Genomic DNA, 13,797 nt, shown 5'->3' with positions numbered 1-13,797 from the left:
CTCACGCGCTGCTCGCCGTATGGGTATATACGGTAGCGTGTAATACGCTCAATAGGGGTAAATGCGGTGTAGGGTGTCCCTCAGCGCCGTGTGTGGTGGCCTCCTCGTCCCCGCCGGGAAATAAAGGCCGGTGGTGCTTGTGGGGGGCAGGATAAAATCCGTTTGTGGGTCCGTTTTACCTCGGTAGCGGTGTGAGGTGCGGCCTTACGGGTGAGAACGGAAAGTGGGAGTCCCTCGGCGGGCGGCCGGGACGGTTGGGCCGCGCTGGGCGGCTCTGGGGCGGGGCGATGGAACGGCAGTGGGCTTTGGGGGAAAGGGGAAAACCTCATTTGATTTTTACGGTTAGGTTTTTAGGTGTTTGGAGCCGGTTTGTGCCTCTCGAGAAGAAAGCTTCAGTGCGCTGTTTCTGATGAGCCGGATTGCTCTTTCCTGGGAAGGAAGAAAACTTTTTAGCTTTCACAAGATTTTCTTCACGTCCCTTCCTGTCAGTAAGAAGGTTTGAAATCCCTCAGAAAAGCTAGTGCGTCATGTCCCAATGTTCACAGATTCCTTGGCATTCAAGCCGAATCTGACCTCGAAGCACCTATTTCCTCATGCAGTCTTTTGGCAATGAGACACCCCTTAACCTTTCAACTCTCCCCGCCTGCAAGAAGTATTTCAGTGAAGTGTTCTCCAGAGAGAACACTCTGAAACTGTGCAGACAACATGCATTGCATAAGCTTTTGGGCCCGCTTGTTGGCTGAGGGAGATAGTGTGTCACCCTCTCTCCCCTTTTCCAGCTGTATCTACTAAAAAATCTTTAGCCCTTCCTCAGGGTCTTTTTGCTAGAAAGGAAGGTTTCATGAGAGAGCTGGGCACTGTTTCTAAGATTTAACTTCAGCCTCGTTTATCTGAATACTCTGGCTGCAACTAACTTTAAATGCGTGTTTAGTCATGGTATAAAATTGCTTGTACAGGATATAACAGATAAGTAATTTTATAGCAGTAGAATTTTAGAGCTTGTATTTCCTGAGATCATAGATCTTTATAAAACAGTGAGGAAGATGCAGTTCAGCACACAACAGGCTTAAAAGCTTTTGCTTTATTGCTACACTGCACAAAAAACACTTGTGTTACAGTGTGTCTACAGGAAGTTGATGATTCATTTAAGATCTAAATAGTCTAATATGCTATTACACAAATACAGTCCCTGCCAAATCCAGTGGGAGGAAATAATCCAAACTATAAATTATGATCAGATTCCAAATAAAGCTTCGACTCGTGAGCAGATTCTACATGAAGCTTTAATTTGCTCGGAATTTCTTATGTTTAGAATCGGATAATTTCAAATTATTAAACCATGTAATTCACTATTATAATATTTTTAATTGTATTTCAGAAATGCTAGTGCTGTGAGGAGTCAGTCAGGTCTATGAACTTGTTGCTGTGGGCACTGGTGCCAGATGACAGAATCCTTTGTTTTTTCAAACCCTTTCAGTAGAAAATTGTACATACTAGCAAGATGGGAATTGCTGACACCGTACCAGATAGCATTTTTTTTTTCCCCTATTGTAAATGCATATCATGTTTGTCATCTCTCTTTGATTATCCCATTGTTTCTGGTACTCCAGGTAAAACGATTCAAATAGTGGGACTTCTTTCTTGTCTGGATAACTCTGACAAAACATCAAATAGATACTAAACTGAAGAATGTTGGAAGTAAAGTTATAAATCAGATTATCACACAGAAAAACGTTTACCAAATAATTCTGAAACCGAGGAGGAAAAGCACATACTGAAAGATGTAAATAAAGTATGCACCACAATTCAAAAGGTGCAGAGTAGATGTTAAATGTTGGAAGGGCTATCTCTTACTTTGGTGTAGTGGTTTGTACAGTGAGGAATGAATCACAGTTTGGCATGTTTGTTGTCCACTAATCACTCGGAGCCAAGGGGTCAGGCAGAGCCTGCTTCAGTGAATGTCTGACTTCTAATTAACCTGCTTTGCATTGCGTAGCCTCTCTGTGTTACCCCAATGCACGTAACTTGACAACACAGGTTAGGCTGATGTCTGACTCTTGCTAAATTCTCCACAGTTCCCACTGTAAGATGTACAACAAACAATTACAACAAAACAAACTTGCTCCATGTTTCGCATTCTGTTAGTACAAGCGCCTGGCCGGCAGATTGTTCCCAGGACGCTGATTCTGCAGTAAGCTCCCTGTGTTAGTATATATCTCATTAAAAATAGAAAAGATAACTCTAATCAACTCAGTGTTATGGAGCTTTCTGAATTCCTGCCAGAGTGAAATTTAAGGATTCATTAACTAGATCACTTTGAAGTTGAAATATACTGCGTAAGTGATATTTGTTAGACTAGACTATCAGAAGACTTTTAGACTGTTTTATGCTGTTCTTGGTTCCCTCGGGGGGGATAATGCTGTTGTGAATGTATTGGCTATTTTACTAAACTTTGAAACTGTCAGTGGTGTTTAGTATCTGCTGACAATTTAAATAGTCACCTCCAAAGATGTCTACACCTAACAGATATCAGCAGAACCTCTGCATTCACTCAAGAAAAAAAAAGGGACATGTCTGGGGAATGTTCCTTACGACTCACTCTGTGAATAAAATAACGCAAGAACCTCTCTTGAAAACATTAAATTAGATTCATTTACTGGAAAGAAAGCAAAGAATGGAAAATACCACCATAAGCCACATCCCTTATGTGTTTAGAGGAGAAAGAGTTTTGGTAACTGGAACTCCGTGAGTGATCATGGAAACTTTCAAAACATGGTTAAGATCAGCACTGCTGGAAGCAGCTTCGCTCCACAGCGTACTGAGCATGATAGCTGTGGACTGAAAATAGATTTACTCTCTAAATGGATAATGTATCCCCTATATCTGATGTATAACTTCATAAACAACATAGAATCTCCTCTGTTTTTGGAGTGTCTTTCTAAGCTCTTCCTGATACGGAACATGTGCTGCACGGTACTTCATTCAGGAGAGAAAGAATGACAGAAGTGCTCTGGTTTCCAGTTGGAGTTTGCTCAGTGGCTTTACCAGTGGGAACAGCATTCTGTACTTAAAGGCTATAGACTGAATGAGGCAAGTAGCCACAAGCTTTATATGAGTCAGATTTTCAAAAATATACCTTAAACTCAGAATATGAGTTCTTTCAAATTGTATGTGAACCAAAAGGAAAAATACTTTTTTGACCTGCTGGAAAGAAACAAAATATATTGACAATTACTAGGGCGGCAGCTAAGTGGTCGGCTTTGTGAAGTCACTTCCTTCTGTGGGTGGTTGGATGGAACATTTTATTTTTATACAACTGAAAGATGTCTTCCCAAAGCACAAAAAAAATGTATTTGCTTCTTTTTTAAATAATGCCTAGATGGACTGATGGAGCACGTGTCACATGGCTGAGTCATTAATACAGCCAATGCTTTGCAGACTGAGTCATGCTAATTGTCGGCAAGAGGAAGGAGGAAGAGAGACTGAGAGTGATCCTACTCCTGAGAGCTTCTAGCTGAAAATTATCAAAAACGAGAGCATTAACAAGTAAATTGTAGGTGTAATTTCTTGAGGAGAAGTGCAGATTTAGAACCCTTTTCTCCTGCTTTCCCCTATTACTGTCTTCTTTCTGACCACCACAAAGGAAACTGCATTGTTTTAACATTTTTATTATGTGTAAATATGGCAAGAAATTACTCTATTCCAACTAACAGTTTAAACTTCACAATAAAGGAGCTAATTTTGCTCTACACAGAATAGGAAGGTACTTTGCTGGCATCTCAAGAGAGGCAGTAGCTTGCAAAAAAGAAGTAAAAACCTGAAAGGCAGGTGACGCCAGAGATGACCTCCCTGCCTGAGACCATTCCCAGGAGAGCCCAGCTGTAACATTAGCTGGACAATCTACCAGGTTCAGAGTGCCTGCTCTTGCCCATGCCCCCGATGTGTTTTGATGAGCTCATACTTCATATTTTCATTAGTTATGATAAAGAGTTTGAGGATATAACTAGTGAATTAGCATCTGCACAGAGTACAAGTTAGGATGGAATGCACTGATTAAAATGAACAGAAAAATGTCATCAAGAAGTGAGATAAATAGAAATAAGCACATACTTGTAGCTGGATATCTCTGTTTGTGTGAATGAAGGATTAGAAATATCTTGGGGCCAGAAGGAGAGGTAATGAGAGACTTTATAAAAGTCGGTGCTCAAGGACAGAAGCTGAAAACTGAATTAAACACCAAGCGAGAGCAAAACTTGTAAGCATTAAAATGAGTTGAATCTGAACTCCAGAATCATAAATGTTCAGATTAGTTTCTCTCCTTATATTTTTTTTATTAGAAGGTATGTCTTTTAACTCCTATTGTCAATTTTATGTACAATTGTACATTTTATGTACATACTGACATGTGTGCATACTGTATGTATATACTGTGCATATGTACATATAGCATGCTGTACACAGATTTATGTACAAATGTACAAAATGCACATTTTTAATAGTATGTACCTGTTTTCATTACTGCTTAATTAGAAACACAGTAAAATAGATAGCTATGATGTTTCTATGCCAAGAGGTAAAAATACAAGCTGCATTCTCAGTTCTGATGTAGCTCTTGTTCATAATTAATAGTTCATAGATCACCTTAAACAGCCAGCTACATTTTTTTTCTATTGCATGTGCCAGTGGTGTGCATGAAATGGGGAAAGAAACTTTTCTGGTTAGTCTGCTCATATCCTATATTTGAATGCAAGAAGACAGGAATTAAAGGTTATTTTGTCTTGCTGCAAATTAAGAGTGAAACGTACCCTGTAATAAGCTTATGCCATCCCAACTAAGGGTCGTGAAGCTCTGTCAGGTTCCTTAAATGTAGTACCAACTTTCAGAGGCCTTACTTCTCATTCTTCTTGGTTTTTTTCCAGACTCGGAAAGAACTTTCTCTAAGAAGTCAAAGCTCTTATTAAAAAGACCAGGAAAAGAGGGAATTGTCATCACAGTGCAGGGAATCTCAAGTGTCCTCCTGACAGAAATAACTAGCTTACTGTTTGTAACAGGAAGAGGCTGAACAGCTCCACCTCACTCTGTCAATTACCTCATCCCAACCCTTAGTCTAGCCTACAGCATCTCAGTTCTGGGAACGGGCTCAGGCAGAAAATATGTTAAAGAGTTCAGCCAGTGTCAGCTTTTTAAGATAGGTAGCAAGGGAAATACAAATATTTCCAAAGCGAGAAAATCTTCCTGGCACCTTATTCGTGCTCCATGTCTCCTTCAAAGTTCTCTGCAGACACCTGTGAACCAGGGCACAACCCACACATAATGGAGCACAGCGCTGTAGTGGGGGGGCAACATGAGCCATATCCAAATCGTGGGCAGAGAAAAGGGAGGCAGCGCAAGAGGAGAGTGAGTATGTGGAGCTGCAAGGAGAGTCCTTGCTTGACTCAAAAACAGCTGTGCAAGACTTCAGCCATGCAGCGCTTGTCCGCAGGTGAGGTATTTATAATCTGGCATTTATTACTTGTGATAACTAGAGAATGTATATGCCCTTATTCGGGAATACACCCATTAGTTGCGATTCATATTTAATACTAGGTTAGGATCAAATGTAATGATTGAATTTATATCCTGTCTGCATCTGAGTTTATACTGACATACCTGAAAATTCAGATAGTGCGTCTAAGGAGGGATATGTGCCTTCAAGGATTCCTTCTTATTTATAGCAATAAGGTAGCTGGACATAGCTGTATGCAGGGCAAAAGTTCCCAAATCTAAGTTACTCCATGGTAAAAACACTGTCTTTAATCTGATCAAAGACTCATTTTAATTTCTCTTTAAATGCCATTACTGATTTTTTCAGACTGTTTTTACAGATTCTGCTTCCAGAAATGTGCAATTGGGAGTTTCAGCTCAGTTAAACTGAGGCTTAGGATATATATATTGGGGTGTTGGCAGAAGCTTCTGTCTTTTGATTCTTGTTCTTGGGCACATAAGAGGGAGGGGGTGAATAGTGAACCTGAGCAGGGACCTTTGATCTCACTAAATAATAGTCTGTGTTTCTTTTTGCTGGTTTATTCTTTGTTGGACTAGTCCTGAACTGCCTCACTGTACGGCCACAGAGTTGTTCAAAAGGAATGATATATTGGCAGAAAAAAAAAGTCAAAAGTGGAGATTTCCAGTGCCCATTTAAACAGCCCGAGTCTGTGGCTTGTTCTCTCCAGTCTAAACCCATCATTTACTGTCACCTTTCTGTGGGCCAGGTCACCAATCCTGATGTAACCGCATTGCACTGCCCAGCCATACAGGCCCGAAACATGCCTTATCTGGAAAGCCTGGGGTTCATGTGAAGGTAACACACAAAGATCATTAGTCTGGACAGCCAGCTTCAGGACACCTCCCAGTATTGAGCACATACTGGGGTGTGTAGCTTTGACAGTGTCTAAACTGCTGGAGTAATGACAGAAATTAATGCTGCAGAGTGCAGTCAGGTGTTTTTAAGCTGCTTTTTCCACTGTCCTCACAAAGGCCCAAGTGGAACCACCCGCTGGAACTCACCAGGACCTGAGCGTCTCCTTTTACTGCCATGTTCTTAAAAGGTAGACAAAGAGTCAGATAATTGTAACTATCTATTGACATGTCCTTTCTGCATTTTGCTTTCTCACTGTAAGTAGGCTAAGCAGATTACACTATCATAAAGCAAGCTTCATTTTACTCTAATTTGCCCTGAATTGAAGTCCAAGCTCTGTCCCCTAATGCTAAGAAAGAAGCTAGAAGAGAAAATGTGTTTATTAAAAAAAGAAATGAAAATAGTAAGATACAAAGCAGAGAGTAAACACTGTGTGTGAAAGATGAAAAATGAGAACTTGTTGAGATCTGAAGAGAAACCAGTTCAGCTTCCTCATTTATTCTACAGCTCTCTTAGAATGCGGTCTTTAAACAACATGCCACTTGGTTACCTGAACTGGGGTTACCAGCAGAAAGGGCATGTCAACAGCCAATTGCCTAATGGCATTGCAGAGTCAAATGGTTAAATTATTAGCGATCATCTTCCACGTTGCGCTCTGAGTGCAGTTTTAATCATCCTTTGGTGTTAAGTGATAAACGCATTTGGCTTGGAACAGAAGGAGAAAATCAGGAGTACAGGCACATAGTTTTGAAAAATAAACCAATAAAGCATAAAATTTAACATTTGCCTCAGTGTTAGGAAAGATTTGCATGTCTTCTCATTAATTACCTAAATAACAGAATGACCTTAAGCAATGGCACCCAGATTATGGTAAGCATGCCTGGCAAAGGAGAAATTAAAAAGAGGAGAGCTTTTAAGAAATGCTGAGGATCTGACTTCTGACCTCAGCTTCTCTGAAATTCAGGCTCAGAGTGTCTCAATGTAGCCCTGTGTCATATGACACTATGTTCCCAGGGTTTTACGTTCTGGGAATACATTTCTCTCTTGCCTACATAACTTGGTAAACAATGTTATATCACACGGGAAACACGGTTCTGGTCTGATGGCAGAAGCAGCCTGTTCTATGTGACACAAGGCCTTACACGCCATTCTGGGTCGTGCTATGGGTGACAGGGGCAGTAGTTTACTCATCCATCTTGCAACCCTCATGAAACCATCAGCTTGAAGATCTGCTGCTGTAGTGTTGCTTCTGAATCTATTGTCATCACCACTGTACCCACAAGTCATAGCACGTTGGATGATCAAAGCCATTCACTGCTCCTGCTCGTTCATTGCTGAAGAGGATCGTTGCAGAGACATTAACCTGGAAAGTAAGCATGTACCTGTGTGGAGTAAGAAGGGAAGAGAATATGTAGTTCATCACACAGTCATACAAATGCAGAGGCTTTTCCTCCTGCTCACAATGGGCCATTTCTCACAGCGTTGATGCACAACATACAGAGTGATCAAAAATGGCTGAAACTAGAGGCAGTGCCCCTGCTCCTGAGAGAACGCGGGTGATCTCAGTGTCTGTCAGAAAGCACCTGCTGTACAGAAATACTGCAGGAGAACAGTATGGTCAGGTAGCTGAAGGTTCATTTCTGCAGTTTTTCCCAATTTGCACTGGAAACCTGAATGAAGATTTTAAAAATTAAATGCACCTTACTTTTCAGAACTAGTAATTTTCAGATTTAAATAGCCTGACCAGCAGTTATTTACAGTCATCAGTGAACTGTTGGCTCATTGGTTGATCCTTTGCTTTATTTCCAGGTGTTGCTGAAGTGTCTCTGAAGATCTGAAGAGAAAGGTCAGAGTTTCTACTTTGATTGGAAATTTCTTCTATCTTAGAGGAGGAAGAGAGGAAAAATCAGGGATCTTTGGAAGTGGAGACCAGACAGGCAAAGATTTGGAAAAAAATGACATGGTGGTTAGACACATGATTCAGGAAGAATATGTGGAACAACAATTCTGATGGGGAAGGTGTGTTCAGGTAATATGGGAGTGTAAAACACATTGTAGAAGAAAGAAGGATAAGAAAAAAGGAAAAGCAGGAAAAGGCAGTATTACCTTTTCCACAAAAAAGCAAAACTTCTGGTGAAGTAGTTTAGAACTTCTAAGTGTTTCCCATATTGTAAGGAGTCCCTGCAACCTTCAGATAAATTGATGAATTGCATTTGAGATAAGGAGGGGAAAAGTTAATAGGATGGGGTTTTTTCCTGTAACTGTGTTTCACAATTCACAATTTAAGAATGCATGGTCTAATCAGAATATGTGCAAATGTCATGCCAGATTTTCTTCTGTTTTCCTTTTTCTGTGACATAAAAAATGTCTGCAGTGAGAGCACCCAATATTTCTCCTGATCTGGCCTTTAAGGTCTAAGTTTTTCCAGAAACTAGCCATAATTCATAATGAGTGGGCCGATAACCAATCCACAAAGAACAAACCTTTCACCCTTGCTATATGCAACCACACACGCAGTTAGTTTTTAAGAAATGTATTCAGGTCATCATTAAACCAGTATTCTGCAATGGAAGATAATTAAAATTCAGAGCAACATCAAAGGGGTCAGAACGTGTTTAATTGAAACATTTTAGAAAAGCTGCCAACATTCTGAGAAATTAATTGCTGTATGTGTATTCCTATGGGAAATTATTAAATTAATTGAAAAAGCTATAATATGACTGATAGCACTTACTATCGTAATAAATGAGCATCACGGAGTCAGTTGTTAATCAGGATTAGAGATTAAATGGGGACGGTGTGATAAGTGTAGACTGTTTTCATCTAAGGCAGTTCTATGAAGAAAAACTGTTCATTTCAATCTTCAACATTATGTTCCTAGTCCTAGACAAGTTTCCTGTGGAACAGCTTCGCTGAATGCAGAAATGCAGATCTACAAATATCTGTGATAAGCAAATTCACATACTTTTTCTACTGCACACAACACTAGTTCCTTTTTGCCTGTGGACAGATTACAGGATCAGCTTTTGGCCTGCTTCTTGCAACAAAATAGGCTACAGCCAATGACTGCAGAAAAGAAATGTCAGATTCTTGTATAAAACATTATTAATTAATATGATGTAATAATTTCTGAATAGGCAAGGCTAGTACAGAAAAAATAAAAGGAATCCACAGGAAGACTGGTAAATGGTTTTATAAGAACTAAAAAAAGCTGGTATCCCATTATTCAGTAGAAATCCTTATTGTAGCTGAACCAGCATGTTTGCTTTTCTATGCGGAACTACTTGCTGTACTGGTGATACAATTTCATGCAAATACTTTACTAAACTTTCAGCTTGATTTAACTGTAGCAATTCATTTTTTTATCTTGTCAATCCAGCAGAAACATGAATGAAAATTCATTTCACATGCTGAAGCGAGGAATCCTGCTCAGGAAAGGCCAGGAGTAGAACAGCAGAACGCTGGCAAGCAGGAACCAACGTGTTCAAGAAGCACACAGGGAGGAAGCTGACGCAGCTCGCTCTTACCCTGAGAACACGATGTTGCCCTGCATGCATCACTCAAGTGCCTTCAAAAGGTGAAATGAGGGGCAAGTGTTTTCCACTTTGTTACTTCACAAAACACATGGAAAAGTCACAGAGTCCTGTTCAGCCAAAGACATGGGCCTTGGCGATGAGATTCTTGTGTTTCCATACACATTCCCTGCTTTGCTGTTGCAGCTGCTGGAATTAGCATGCAGCAATTGTGAGGTGTGTTTATCCCACAGGCCAGGCTAACTGAGCTAATTTTAATGTAGCTGTTGGCTACCAAGAGCCTGGGAGCCACAGGAGTATGAGTGTCTGGGCCAGCTCTGTACTAACTCAGCTAGCCTCAGTCAAAGATAACCTTAATACCTCTGGTCTGCTGCTCATGCAGAAGCTAAGATAAAGCTATGTGTCCTCTATGTTTTTATGTCCCAGGCAGATACCCAGCACGTACACACCCCAGCTCACCCACCTGTTATTCCACAGAAATAGTGGTGCACAGAAATAGTGGTGCACCAACGGTCATCACGAAACCCACACGTGTGCTCACAAGTAGTGTGTAATGTTGAATAATAACAATTTCATCACTTATTTTAATATCTGTATTTCTTTAGCAGTTTACATACAGGTCAGAATGGGTCTTATGTTTACCGTTCCTCAGCATTACAACCCCTTTTGTTAAATAAGAAAACACTGGTATTTAAAACAATATAACCCAATAGAAAACATACTCATCCCATTTCGACAGCAATACTGAGTTGTAAAAACTTGCAAAGAATAAACAATATGAGACACCTAATAAAAGTGCTAATCAGATAACATCTAAAATGCAAGTAAAAGAAGGAAATTAAAAGAATGTGGTCTTATAACAAAAAATCTATTTTTAATACACTGAAATTCTGATATTTATCTGTATCTATGAAATACAGATCTCTACGCTTTTCAGCTCTAATTTTGTTATTTTTGACTCTCTTAACATAAGCAGCTAACTAAGGTTTATGATTGATAGAGCTATTACTAATAGAAAAGTAATTTGGTGAAGGAGTTAAGGTACCTTTATGAAATCCTATTTATTTAGAAAATACGTATGAAAAGTTGTGCTTCAATTAGCATAGCAGGAATCGAACAGAAAGGGGTCATATGTTTCTTTCAGTACTCATAAGTAAACTTTCCAGCTTATTTTCTGCTCATAAACTCTGTATCTAATCTTAGATTTTCTCCCAGTCAGCTGTAAGCAATTCCCTGCCTGCCTCTGGGTATTTCTTTGATGCCTTTATTATGCTTCCTCTCAGGCAGACAGAGAGTTCACCAAGCAACACGCAGTCCCCTTTGTTTGCAATAAGACCCAAAGAAACAGACCTGGCCACGTAGGTCCGATCCGTCAGCTGCCCTGGGTGGGGCCTCTGCTTTTAACACAGTTCTGATTATTTCAGCTCTATATTCCATAAAGGAACAGAAGTGGTTTTACATTTTTCCTGCATTAAAGGCTTCTTTTCTATCTACCTGCTTCCCCTGTATCACACAGAAATGTGGTAACTGTACTCTCCATTTACTTTACTTTTCAAAAAAGAAAAAATGTTTACATATCAAATGGGGAAGGGAATAGAGAGAATATACCTACTTGTCTGGCATAAATTTTAATCTTGAAATTTTGGCATAGAATGGATTTTAAGGGTATCTGTTTGGCATTGGACTACTCTCATCTTGAACTTGCTATTTATGAAAATTAAACAGGAAAGCTTTAAAAGGTTCAATTTAGTCTTTTATTTAAAGATAAACTATTTTTCATTATATTGACTTAGCAGTATGCATAATTGTCTCCTCAAGTTTAGAAAGGACAGAGGGACGTCTGACAAGCTGGAAAAGTAAGAAAAAAGAATATTGTACCATGCCAGCAAAAACAAAATATGTTTTCATTTTTATAATAAATATATAATAAATCCCAAATGTGCAATTAAGACTGCAGTCATCACTAGAGGTCAGTCATATTTACTGATTTCTCTTCCTTGGATGAATGTTTCCATAGTATTTTGATGTCATTCATATTGCACAATAGTCATAAAACTTAATCCCTTTTACCTCTGCCTCTTTTCTTATACCTTCTTTCCCTGTATCACTCACTTTTTTTCCACCTCTGACATTCTTTCCCTCTCTTTTCTTTTTGCTGCCTCCATATTATTCTTCTCTCTCATATACATACTCCTTGCTACCGATGACATCCATGCTGCTCAGCAGCTGTTAAAAACTGCATAGTCTAAATACCCACAGGCAAATTAAGGTGTTTGAAGGAAACCGAGCTTCCCAACGTACTGCCTTGTGGTGTCACCTCACAGCAGCATTAGGAATTGATGGCCAAGCGTGTGTGCAGCCCTGAGCACACCAGAGGCTCCTCACCACGGCCCTGTCCATCCCTGTCTGCCTCGCAGCCTTCCTGGCTGCCGGGACTCTAGAAACGCTTCATAGGCAGTTACATCTGCTGCCGAGGAGCCACGCTGGTACGCCTTCTAAACACAGATGTGTTACGGGGAGAAATGCCTAGAATTGTACAGACTGGAATGAGTTAATAAACTGAATACTATGTTACTAGATTACTGAAATTCTTAATGCATGTATGTAGTGCCTTGCAAATGAAAAGCTTTTCCTAAGTGATGAAAATTTATTCTAGTGAATTTTTAATATAATAAAACCCTGGTCCTGTCCTACTGTACTCATTGTTATTTAATCAATTTAAATGGAATCAGGATATGATTATAAAGACTAAAATTATTCTAAACAGAACTAACTTGAACTCTCTGTCTTATTAAACAGAAAGAAATATTATACTTCGATAAATGTACATATAGCTTACATAAGCCTTGCATAGCCTCACTTGAACACATATTTAATAATACGGCTAAAGTTATAGCTTAAATAGCGTTTTTACTCCTATGAAGTTTCAGAAATTTTTGCTTGGTCCCCAGCTTGAACATTTTCACAGCTATTTCTGAACAGTTTCAGTTTATTGCTGTGTCTTGCCTGTGAAAACTGCATTAGAAAGCTTGTGTTTTAAAAATAAGCATCCGCTCGAACACTAATAAATCATAGATGCACATCCCTTATACTTAGATTTTCTATAAATTTGCTTCCTCAATATTTAAAGTATGCATTACATTTGATCCACAGGTGGCCATTTTAGGAACAATCATAAAAAATAAGATGCCCTTGGGGTCCTACTTAAGGAATGGTAAGGAAAGGACATACTTGTTTTCTTGCAAAAATAAAATAAACCCATGCCCATAATGCATGTAAAGAGAAAACATTCTTGGAGAACACAGTGGTAACAGTCATTATTCTGAAGACATGCTGTCTTGGATATGCTGCTGACATGCTGTATTCACTTGCAGCAATTCTGTGATCTTCAGCATGAGTTTTCATTTCACAATAATACAACAGATTCTTATCAATGCATTTTTTAACTTATGTGGTTGTGCAACTGAATTAAAAACATGAAAAGCGCATAAACTCTTAGTGCCATCTTAGTGCCGCAAGTACTGGTTACTGTCTCCTGCTTGGCTCTCCAGGGTGTCGCAGATCCACCGTTCTGCGGCTTTATAAGTTTGGCATTTTCCTTTCCCTAAGGGCCATGAATACAATGTTTTTGCACACAGAACTCACCATTTTCTAGTGTCCGACATTGATTGTCTGTGTCTATGTGCCACTGAGGCTAATTTGAAACTGTCTTTTTCTGTTTCATTTTCCCTGCGTGAAGTATATTTTTTGCACAGTTTGGCAGGGTGTAGAGTTACAGAGCTGGAGAGGACTCCGTATTGTGATAAGGGAAAGCTAAAAGCATAGATGCATCTGCAAATACAAGTATACAGGCTGGAAAAACAGTGC

At 39.5% G+C, this 13,797-nt stretch overlaps 1 long non-coding RNA gene across 5 annotated transcripts; it reads left to right on the top strand.

Moving 5' to 3' along the window:
- The first annotated feature begins 38 nt into the window (after nucleotides 1-38).
- On the top strand, nucleotides 39-12,628 carry LOC128909431 (uncharacterized). 5 transcript variants are annotated; one of them, XR_008466371.1, is made up of 6 exons: nucleotides 39-210; nucleotides 347-496; nucleotides 4,920-5,482; nucleotides 6,082-6,340; nucleotides 8,207-8,426; nucleotides 9,777-12,628. It is a non-coding gene; the product is annotated as an uncharacterized LOC128909431 (long non-coding RNA). The 5 variants fall into 5 exon arrangements; XR_008466375.1 differs by lacking the exon at nucleotides 6,082-6,340 and having other exon boundaries at nucleotides 8,207-8,243; XR_008466372.1 differs by lacking the exon at nucleotides 6,082-6,340.
- The last annotated feature ends 1,169 nt before the right edge of the window (nucleotides 12,629-13,797 follow it).

Source organism: Rissa tridactyla, chromosome 4 (genome assembly GCF_028500815.1).
Source record: "Rissa tridactyla isolate bRisTri1 chromosome 4, bRisTri1.patW.cur.20221130, whole genome shotgun sequence".
NCBI classification, from domain to species: domain Eukaryota; kingdom Metazoa; phylum Chordata; class Aves; order Charadriiformes; family Laridae; genus Rissa; species Rissa tridactyla.
This window is presented reverse-complemented; position numbering and strand designations above follow the sequence as displayed.